The 12,500-nt window shown below is 34.2% G+C and overlaps 1 protein-coding gene across 1 annotated transcript in view; it reads right to left on the reverse strand.

The window, feature by feature from the left end:
* LOC106867818 (inter-alpha-trypsin inhibitor heavy chain H5) overlaps positions 1 to 12,500 on the reverse strand; it is a 126,617-nt gene that overhangs the window by 112,246 nt on the left and 1,871 nt on the right. The window lies entirely within an intron of this gene.

Raw genomic sequence — 12,500 nt, forward strand, 5'->3', positions numbered from 1 at the left:
CACACTACACATGCACATACATACATGTACATATACATACACACACACACAAATACATATATACATATAACATATATAGTACCATGCAATATAGCATTGAGTTTCCTTCTAAATATTGCTTATATAAGTGTGTGTATGCACGTGCGCGCCGGTGTACCTTTTGGTGTAAAATGTAAAAACGATCAACGAGAAATTCGATAAACTGGTGCTATCAAACGAAAATCCCTGGTGATATTTCTCCGCTCGAGTTATGCAGACACTTCCTCATCATTCCTATTATAATAAACGCCATGTGTTTATTTATAGTAGGAATATATTATATGCTTTTATTGGTGCTTGGGCTGTTGGAAGAAAAACGTATCATCACTCTCCTCGTCATCTTTCCTGGCAAAATTGTTAGCCCGGTGGACGAAATGCTTAGCGGTATTTCACCCGTCGCTACGTTCTGGGTTCAAATTCCGCCGAGGTCGAATTTGCCTTTCATCCTTTCGGGGTCAATAAATCAAGTACCAGCGAAACACTGGAGTCGATGTAATCGACTAGTCCCCTCCCCCAAAATTTCAGGCCTTGCACCTTCAGTAGAAAGGATTGTTATTATTATTATTATTATTATTATTCAGTAGTTTTATTTTTATAACGTACTTTCACTTCACTACCGAGCGCAGCTCTGTGCGCCTTGGGTATGTGCTGTGGTGCTCTTATGTTTACTGTATTGAAAGTGTTTTGCGTAGAATGTGTGCAGTACCCAGTAGTGCAATTTTCTGTATGTTATATATATTTGTAAGTCCTGGTGTTTTTGTTATGTATTTGTCTGAGTATTTTTTTATTATACTTAAGGCACCTACTATGATAGGAATTGATTCTGTTTTTAGATTCCACATTCGAGTTATCTCTATTTCCAGGTCTTTGTATTTTGAAAGTTTTTCCATTTCTTTTAGAGAAACGTTGTCATCTGCTGGTATTGAAACATCAATTAGAAGGCATTTTTTTCCTTCATGATCTTTGACAACTATATCTGGTCTATTTGCCTTAATTTCTCTATCTGTGTGTATTGGCATATCCCAGAGTATGGTTGCTTTCTCGTTTTCTGTGACCTTTTCTGGCGTGTGTTTATACCATCTTTTTTCTGTTATTATTATTATTATTATTATTATTATTATTATTATTATTATTATTATTATTATTATTATTATTATTATCATTAACCACCCCGGACAAATTAATTAAAGGCATTTAATCCGTCTGCACGTTCTGGGTTCAAATTCCGCCAAGATTGGCTTTACCTTACATCCTTTCGAAATCGATAGAATAAGTACCAGCTGAGTACTTTCGTCGACGTAATCGACTTACACCCCACCCAAATTGTAGGCCTTGTGCCAAAATTTGAAATCATGATCATCATTATGATGATGATGATGATGATGATTATTATTATTATTATTATTATTATTATTATTATTATTATTATTATTATTATTAAGACGGCAAGTTGGCAGAATCGTTCTGAGTTCAAATTCCGCCGATGTCGACTCTGTCTTTCATCCTTTTGGGGTCGATAAAATAAGTTTTAGTTGAACACTGGGGTCGATGTAATCGACTTAACCCCTCCCCCAAAATTGCTGCCCTTATGGCAAAATTTAAAACTATTATTATTGTTGTTGTTGTTTACTTTTAATCTGCATGTTTGTTGCTATCACTTGTCGAGACACACCCAGCGCCCTAGAGCAAGTGAAGGATAAAAGATGTTACAATATAACTGAAAGCTTCGAGAAGGAGGTGGCAGGGGTCTCCATGTAAGACAACACAGACATTAAATTGACAGGGCTTTTCTAAGGATATGCGCAGTACTTGTCAGCACGATCTTTTGTATTTGAGACATGGTTCGCCTGGGATGTTGTCTAGATGTTTATTACAGCCCCACCCCTTTTTTGTCATATCTAAGACACCTACAATAACAGGAACAGTTTTTGCTTTAAGATTCCACATCTTTTGCATTTCAATTTCTAGGTCCTTTTATTTATTTTGTTAAATTTCTTTACAGATATATTTTTATCAGTGGGAACACTTACATCTATTAGTCTATAAGTATTTTCTTCCCGTCTTTTATTAATTATATCTGGTCGAATAGCCTGGATCGTTCTGTCAGTGTTAACTGGAAAATCCTAGAGGATAGTGACATTTTTACACACACTTATATAAACAATATTTAGAAGGAAACTCAATGCTATATTGCATGGTACTATATATGTAATATGTATATATGTATTTGTGTGTGTGTGTATGAATATTTACATGTATGTATATTGTGTGTGCGTGTGTGTGTGTGCGTGCATGTGTGATTGCTTTTGCGTGCTACCCAATAAATTCTAATCATTTTTATGATATTTTACGTCTAATTATTTCTTTGTATGATAGTGCTCGTTTAGTAAATATTGCTTTCATTATTTTATCAGTCACAAAGTCTCTTTTTTAAACAAACATCAAGGTAGTCCAACTACGTTTAGTGTGCAAAAAAAATAACAGCGATAACATAAGAGATATTTTAATACCTATAGCGTATCAAATAGCTATAGCAACAAATTCACTTGATAATTCTTAGATAACGACAGAAAGGAAATAAGTCACATGAGTTCGAAGCTTCAGTAAGTTTTAATAAGTTGTCCGATATAAATTTTTTTCCCAGTACGTATAAACAATAAACTGAGGGCATTTATACAGCGAATTTAAATCAACAAAATACCTGATTTTCTCATCTGAAATAACGAAATAAAACTTGAAATTAAAAAATTGCAATGAATATATATTAAGTAAATTATTATTAATGACAACAATTAGAGGCGGAAGACAGAGAACAGGAGACTGTGTTGCAAATGAAAACGAAAAATTTCGCCAGAACATAATATTCTTTTCTTTTCTACTCTAGGCATAAGGCCCGAAATTTTGGGGGAGGGGGCCAGCCGATTAGATCGACCCCAATATGCAATTGGTACTTAATTTATCGACCCCGAAAGGATGAAAGGCAAAGTCGTTTTTATCGATACGTATTAAGAGAGGAACTTATGAAAATTATAGTCAAACGTATAAAAGTTCGTTGAAAAGTATCTTGTAACGAATATTTCAATTTGTCAACTTAAAATATTCAATAATAAACATAAGTTCAGAAAGTAAATTTTCCTGAAAATTTCAATTTATGAAAAATCTCACTTGCTTGGTAAATATTTCTTTTAGTAATTTATCGTATTTGTAATATATCTCTAATTTAAACAAACTTCAAGGTAACCCAACAAGATTTAGCGTGCTAGAAATAGCAGCAATCACATAGTTATTATCGTAAGGCTTATAGCGTTCCTAACATCCATACCAACAAAATCACTTCGTAATTTTAAAAAGAAATTGTACCAGTATATTAAAAAAATTTCATTTTAATCAAAACTATTCATTTAACAAACTCCGGAAACTGATATTATTCTTGTGCCTTGTATCATTAGCCTCAAAGTTATACAGCTATTTTGCCTAATAGCATTCATCCATTCAATAAATAATTTTTTTTACATTACATATATAAACTGTGGTTTTGCAAATAAACTGTGGGTTTTGCAAATAAACTGTGGGTTTTGCAAATAGCGAATTAAAACTTGAAATGAAAACATTGAAATGAATATATATTAAATTATCATTAATGAAAATAGAGGTGAGAGAGAGAGCGAGAGTCTATTGCAAAGGAATAATATTGTTTATTAAACATTAAAATCTACTCCGCAGTGAATGCAACGAATATTAAGATTTGTGAAATACTCGTAATTCAAATTTACAATAATCTTCAGAAATCAAAATTACAGGGAATTTCTTGGAACATGTATTTATAAAAAAATTTCCAGACAGTCATGCCTTTAATGATTGCTTACATACCTAATTAATTAGCAGCTTTCTCCATTATAATATAGAAGAAGCTTTCTCCATTAATATATAGATTATTATTATTATTATTGTTCAGTAGTTTTATTTTTATAACGTGCTTTCACTTCACTACCGAGCGCAGCTCTGTGCGCCTTGGGTATGTGCTGTGGTTTGCTGTGGTGTTCTTATGTTTACTGTATTGAAAGTGTTTTGCGTAGAATGTGTGCAGTACCCAGTAGTGCAATTTTCTGTATGTTATATATATTTGTAAGTCCTGGTATTTTTGTTATGTATTTGTCTGAATATTTTTTTATTATACCTAAGGCACCTACTATGATAGGAATTGTTTCTGTTTTTAGATTCCACATTCGAGTTATCTCTATTTCCAGGTCTTTGTATTTTGAAAGTTTTTCCATTTCTTTTAGAGAAACGTTGTCATCTGCTGGTATTGATACATCAATTAGAAAGCATTTTTTTTCTTCATGATCTTTGACAACTATATCTGGTCTATTTGCCTTAATTTCTCTATCTGTGTGTATTGGCATATCCCAGAGTATGGTTGCTTTCTCGTTTTCTGTGACCTTTTCTGGCGTGTGTTTATACCATCTTTTTTCTGTTGTTATTCCATAGTGTTGGCATAGCTTCCAGTGTATATAGGTCCCATCTCTGTCGTGTCTGTGAATATATTCCTTCTTAGCCAGGACTGGGCAGCCAGAGATAATATGATTTATTGTTTCTTGTCCATCTCCACATATTCTACAGTTACTTGTTATATTTTTTTTCATTATGTGTTTTTGGTAATTTCTGGTGGGGAGGCTCTGGTCTTGTGCAGCAATTAAAAATCCTTCAGTCTCTGCTTTGAGTCCCGAGCTTCTCAGCCACTGCTGGGATTTTTCTCTGTCTATTTCTTTCGCATTTAGTTTAGCCCAGTATTTACCATGTAGGGGCTTTTCTTGCCATCGTTTTATCATGGTCCGTTGCTGTTCTAGTTTTAGTTTGGATTTCATTTGTTTTATAGCTTTTGTTGTTTCTTCTTCTTCTTCTTCTTCTTCTTCTTCTTCTTCTTCTTCTTCTTCTTCTTCTTCTTCTTCTTCTTCTTCTTCTTCTTCTTCTTCTTCTTCTTCTTCGTATTTGTTAGGTAGATTGATTTCTTGTTTGTATTTGTCAGCTTCCTTAAATACTGAAAACAGTTTTTTGTTTTGCTCGTGTTTTGTGGCTATTTGTATTAGTTTCCCTTGCTTCTGGAGTAGGTATTTTTGCAGTCCTATGGTGGTTATTTTATAATAGTTTTCTAGCTGTATAAGACCCCTGTGCGTTGTTATTATTATTATTATTATTATTATTATTATTATTATTATTATTATTATTATTATTATTATTATCATTATTATTATCATTATTATTATCATTATTGGATGTTGCTTTGTTTCGGCCGGAAATCTCAAAAGGTAGCAAGTTATAATTTCAAGTGGGTATTATGATGAGGATGGTTGATAACTGCCATGTTCGGCGAGAGGGATTTGTATTGAAATTGTGTACCTTGGGATCGTAAGATTTGTTTTGAAAAATGTGATTAAGATAACATGGGAAAAAACGATTTTAGATTTGAATTTCTATAATTTTGAATCTTTATCACTTTTCATTTTGAACTCGGCAAAGACAGGCTTGCTGTCGAAATATCGTTCAACCAATAAAATATCTATTGCCTTTGCATCGCGTTCTTCGTATTGTCTATTATTATTATTATTATTATTATTATTATTATTATTATTATTATTATTATTATTATTAAGGCGGCGAGCTGGCAGAATTGTTAATACGCCGGACAAAATGTTTTGTGGCATTTCGTCCGTCTTTACGTTTTGAGTTGAAATTCAGCCGAGGTCGACTTTGACTTTCATCCTTTCTGGGTCGATAAAATAAGTACCACTTGAGTACTGGGTTCGATATATTCGACTCATCTCCCTACTCTGAAATTGCTTGTATTGTACCAAAATTTGAAATCATCATCATCATCATCATCATCATCATCATCATCATCATCATCATCATCATCATTATTATTATTATTATTATTATTATTATTATTATTATTATTATTATTATTGAAGGCAGCGAACTGGCAGAATTGTTAGCACGCTGGACAAAATGCTTGGTGGTATTTCGTCCGTCTTAACGTTCTGAGTTCAAATTTCGTCGAGGTTGACTTTGCCATTCATCCTTTTGGGGATCGATGAAATAAGTACCAGTTGAAGACTGGGGTCGATGTGATCGACTCATCCCCTCCACCTTGTGCCAAAATTTGAAACCATTATTATTGTCATTGTGTGAGAGAGCAGCGCATGCCATCAAAGTGACACTGGGGTACAAATATACGAAGTCCAATATACCTATCATTACAACCTGTCTGATAAAGATACACCAAACACATGCATCACAACAATATGTACGCGACATGGTGATCTTATATGAAGATAAATAGCGCATGACCTTGCAGGTAAGCGCCCAGTTAGAATTTTCTTCAGGTTAAGTAGCCCATCTCGTTCAAAAGGTCCCTGAATAAGGTTTGTTTAAGGATGATGAACAAAACACCCATGTTTCCAGAGGTGAATTATTCAAACTCCAAAGAACTCCCCTCAAACCATTGCTAATTATTATTATCAATAATATTAATATGCCAATTTGTTTTTGTATGTACCTGATGCGCGTGTCACGCTTAAAAGGAAGAAAGTGTTGTAAGAAATTTTGTTGCTTAAATAAATATTTTTAAATAGATCTCTTGTAATTTCTGGAAGAGATTTGAAACTACCACTTCGCAATGCCCATGCCTAGTGGTCCACCGAAGTAGCAAAATGGGAAAATTAAGATACTTAAATTTGACACGTGTGTCGAGTAAGGGAGAGGAAGTGAGAAAGAAAGAGAGAGAGAGTGAGAGAGAGTGACTGAGTTCCTTTGAATTCGTTTCTACAATTGAACTGAAATTGACCCCTGGCTATTAAAGGCCCAACCACACACACACACACATACACACACACACACACACACACACACACACACACACACACACACACACACACACATTTGTTTTAGATTTTCTACTCATTTGAATTCGGCCATACACCAAATAACATGTTAAGTCCTATGTTCCGACATTCAAAATTTAAATTTGTTTTAATTATAAAATTACTCCTCAGCTAAAAAACATCTTTTGGCTTTCGAATACAACCTTTTCTTTCTCTTTCTATATTTTTGTTAAGTTACAATTTCTCTGTTTTGGCCAGGATTTTTCCAATTACTTTTTTCTTGTATCAAGTAATGGATGAAAGCATTAAAAAAAATTAAATTCATAGAACCGAACAAAATCAAAAATATTAATTCTATTTTTCCCTTTCTTTAATACTAACACGAGCATAGTATGAGAGAGATTTGACTGTTATTTCTAGGAAATTGAACCATACAGAGTTGTTCAATTGGCTCATTTGTTGATGTGAAAAGTAAGCAAAAACTAAAAGACGCGCGCGCGCACATACACGCACACACACACACACGCAAACATATATATATGAATGTGTCTGTGTTTGTACCCCCACCACCATTGCTTGACAACCGATGGTGGTGTGTTTGCGCCCCTGTAACCTAGCTGTTCAGCAGAAGAGAGTGATAGAATAAACACCAGACTTACAGGGAATAAGTCCAGGGGTCAATTTTTTCGACTAAAGGGCGGTGCTCCAACATGGCCACCGTCAAATGATTGAAACGAGTGAATACGAGAAAAACGTTCCATACCGCTAAACCAAGAGGGTTCTCTGAATACGTACGACGTGATTTAAGGCTAAATAGTAATTCTGTTTATGTTTGCGTAACTGAGATATTTTGGTTGGATTATATACTTATCGGTTTTATCCTTCTTTCTGTAACTGTCGCAATATACTTTTCTACTATAGGCACAAGTCCTGAAATTTTTGCGGATTAAGATTGATCCCAGTACGCAACTGGTACTTAATTTATCGACCCCAAAAAGATGAAAGACAAAGTCGACCTTGGCAGAATTTGAACTCAGAACGTAAAGACCGCTAAGCATTTCGCCCGGTATGCTAACGATTCTGCCAGCTTGCTACCTTTAACTGTCAAAATATAGAAACATTTCTCATTGCACCAGCACACAGTTTACAGATGCTTACATTTTTTATATTTTCCATGAATTTTTCACGGATTCAGCTAATTATTATTATTATTATTATTATTATTATTATTATTATTATTATTATTATTATTATTATTATTATTATTATTATTATTATCATTATTATTATTGAGTGAGAGAGCAGTGCATGCCATCAAAGTGACGCTGGGGTACAAATATATGAAGTCCAATATACCCATCACTACTACCTGTACACAAGGCACATGCATCACAACTTTGCCTTTTGTCCTTTCGAGAAGATAAAATAAGTAACACTTAAGTTCTGGGATCGATGAAATCAACTAGCTACTTCCTCTAAAATTCCAGGCCTTGTGCCTATAGTTGAAAGACCTATTATCATTATATCACGTTGAAAAAATCAGTTCTCATCCCATCACCTCTGTAAAGTATTCAGACGGAAAAACCCAGATGCTGTTTCTATATAATACCTTGTTTCAATTATTGTGTATATTAATAATATTTTAACTATTCTAAGCAATTATGTATTTGTTGCTATAATAAATTTTAAGATTTTACTCCTCGCCTTTGCATAACATGTGTGCCCTACAACACACTTTTTTTGTGAGCCCCGTAATTTTAACCTTTGATATTTTATATGCATGAATGATGAGCAGTGCTTTGATTACAACTAATGACCCACCAGTGGGAAGTTGTTGTAGTTCTAAATCGAAACATCGAATGATCGTTGGACACGGTCTGTTTGCATCAATTCCTTCTAGTCAATGTTACATTCACCTAAAATAAATAAAGAGGAGGCCTCTCCTTTCAAGTGTAACTGATCTCATAAAAGAAACTGAGCGCAACTGTCCCCAGTGGCTAAATAAATAATTGATCGGTAGAATCATCTGTGCATCGGATAAAATGCTTAGTGGTATTTATTTCGTCTCATGTTTTTGAGTTCAAATCCCACTGAGGTCAACTTTGTCTTTCATGCTTTCATCCTTCCGCAGTTTATAAAATTAAGTATCAGACAAATACTGTGGTAGATATAAGCGATTGTTCCTCTCATCTAGATATCTGGCTTTGTGTTTATAGCGGAATTTTCAGAGCAGCAGATTGGCAGACTCGTTAGCGAGCTGGAGAAAAATAGCTTGCAGTATTTGTTCTGGTTCTTTACGTTCTGAGTTCAAATCCCGTCTAGAATTTACCTTTCTCTCTTCAGAAGAAAAGTAGCCATCAAGGGTTGTTTTCCTTTGTTTTTTTTTTAATAATATTTCTTAAACAAAAGCATAATTTCTTAGAGTGTCCGCCTTTGTTTCATGGTTAAAATGTTTGGGGTATTCTCACGAGAACCAGAAAGGAAATGGAAAATGCGTGCTTGAAACAACTGTTTTTGCACGTATTGCTCGCACGAGTTCATTTTAGAAAAATACACGTAAAGATAAACGTTTTCTGGATAACTTCTGTATATCTCAAAATATCTTCAAACAACAGATAAATAAAGAGAAAACAGGCTCGGCTTACCAACTGAATAATAAGAAACGTGAAACTTGGAGTACTGGAAATTATAAACTTTTAAGTTATAATTTGATTAAAGAATACATATGTATATAGTTTGGTGATTTATCGCTTGTTGCTGAATCAACAGAAATTTCTATGTATGTCTGTCTGTATGTATGTATGTATGTATGTTTCTATGTATGTATGTATGTATGTATGTATGTATGTATCTATCTATCTATCTATCTATCTATATATATATATATATATATATATATATATATATATATATATATATATATATATATATATATATATATATATATATACATATATATATATATACAGGTTGGGCCGAAAATCACGCACAAAATAAACTCAATATGGTCCGAAATTGTCAAAAACATGATTCAATTTTTCTGAAATTGAACAAAATGAATAAAATAATGATGGAACTACACGTACTTGTACATGATGAACGACGTAATATAAATAAAATGTCATGTTTTGGTCTGTGATTTATGGCCCTCCTATATATATATATATATATATATATATATATATATATATATATATATATATATATATAATCACACACATACATACACTCACACACAATACATACACACATACATATATGTACATATTCATACACACACACACACATCTTTCTAAAGTAGAAGTCTTACATTATTAGTATGTTGAAGTAGTTAACCGTTTGGGCGCAAACACAACTATGTATGTGTATAAATATGCAACTGATCTAAGGGGAGTACTTCTTAATTATGATGTATTGGCACTGTCCAATACGGACTTACAGTTAAAACTAGATGCGTACTCCTCCCATATGCATACTAATGCAATTATTCATTTTTCACACTGGATCTTAATGCTGTATAGATATTGTAACCATACTGATTCTATTGATTGAGCTATCGTATTGATTTACTTGCTGTTGGTCTAATACAGATTGGTTTCTTTTCAGTACAGCTATTTCGATACTCGTCGAACCGTTCCCTCCAAGCTGTTTCCCCTATACAAGATTCAATGAAGTTTGCAACAATTCGTCTCTGAATTCTCTGAACAATTATTCTCTGAACCTTTTACAGTAAACTATATTTCTTAATAGCAATTAATATGTAGGCTTGTAGCACATCTTTGCATTTTTTCCTACAGGTGCGCGAATCAAAGGTGAAAGAATTTACAAATTATAGATATATATATCTGTTTGATATTTTCTCTCCACGATTTTTTAATATTAAGATTAGTATAAGGCCGCAAGCTGGCAGAATCTTTAGCACTCTGGGAAAAATTCTTAGCTGCATTTCGTCCTTCTTGATGTTCTGAGTTCAAATTCTGCAGAGGTCGACTTTGCCTTTCATCTTTATGGAGTCGATAAAATAAGTACCAGTTGAGTACTGGGGCCGATGTAATCGACTTATCTCCTCTCCCGAAATTGTTGGCCTTGTGCCAAAATTTAGAATCAATATTAAGATTAATTTTTTTTTCAAGGATTTTCTTAAATCTGTTATCTATTTTCCTATTGGGAGTGGCATCTACTAATATTATACCATCAACTGTTTTGTTATCATGACACATAAAGGCCTCAGCTTTTTTCATTTTTCTCACGTTAAATCTGTTCCCAAAACGTGTTATCATTTACAGGGCATATTCCATCTGCATCATTATTTTTTCTAGAATATTTTCAAACCTTTTGTCGGCTCCCTTTTACACCCTGACCCTACCCTTTTGTGTGTAGCCAGAAAACTGCACATAAAAGATAAAACATTGAAACTGCTTCCGCTCTTCATAAGTGTAGCACAGTTGTTACGCATTCTACATTAGTCCTTGAGGTTCGCTATTACAATCTTCAGTTTGGTAGTTTCCGGTATAACAGTCTTTCTTCACCAGTGGATTTGCCATGCTTTTTCAGTTATAACAGCAGAATTTGCAAGGTCTAGTTGCTCCGTTGGCGATAATGCTTTCTACCTGTAATTTGGGGTCCGATATGGGGGTAATCTACTGCAGGGGTGTCTAGAATCTGAGGACAGACATCTTTTGATGCAACCAGTTTGGGACGTGTACTGTCGCTTCAGTAATAATTTGCATACAGGTGTATGTATGCATGTATGTATGTATTTGTCTGTGCGCATGTTATATATGTGTGTGTGTGTGCGTGTGTCTAATATATATACACGCATATATATATATATATATAAAATTTGATTTATAATTGGCAGAAGTTACAAAGTGATTTAAGGGTGAAGAGTTTTGTCCATACCCCTTATCATACCGTTTCCAAGTTTGGTAGTCGGTTTTAAGCCAATTAGACAAATTTGTTCGAATTGGGCTCCGCGCCAAGACAAAGCCACGTGCACACGCTCGAGCGAAGGACGCTATGATGAATTTTTAGTATATTATTGTAGATAATGGTGGAACTTTAAGCCCTCAACGCTTTTTGACTGGGACTGACGTATTATACAAAACATGAAAATATCAATCTTCCGATTTTGTAGTGTACAGGGCTCCACAGACAATTCTCTAATTGGGTCCCGCACTACCTAGAACTAGCCTTGCTCTCAACTACCAAACTCACACGCGCGCATGTGTGTGTGTGTGTGTGTGTGTGTGTGTGTGTGTGTGTGCGTGTGTGTGTGTGTGTGTGGTGTAGAAAAAAATAAGATGCTTAAGAGCACAAAATGTGATTGTGGAGAGGGATATAGCTAAACCCGTTGATAGCAGAGACATAACATCCATATTATGGTTTCATAGAAGCATCTGCTCTCTCTCTCTCTTTCCCTCTTTTTCTTTTCCACTCTATTTCTGAATCTCTGTGTGTGCGAGCGCGCGCACGTAAATGTGTGTGTGTGTATGTTCGTATGTGTGCGTGTGCGTGTGGATGAATCTTCGCTGGCATACTCGATGATATCTTAATCGTTCAATCAATAAAATCATCTAC

Source organism: Octopus bimaculoides, chromosome 23, assembly GCF_046866305.1.
Source record: "Octopus bimaculoides isolate indiv1 chromosome 23, ASM4686630v1, whole genome shotgun sequence".
NCBI classification, from domain to species: Eukaryota; Metazoa; Mollusca; class Cephalopoda; order Octopoda; family Octopodidae; genus Octopus; species Octopus bimaculoides.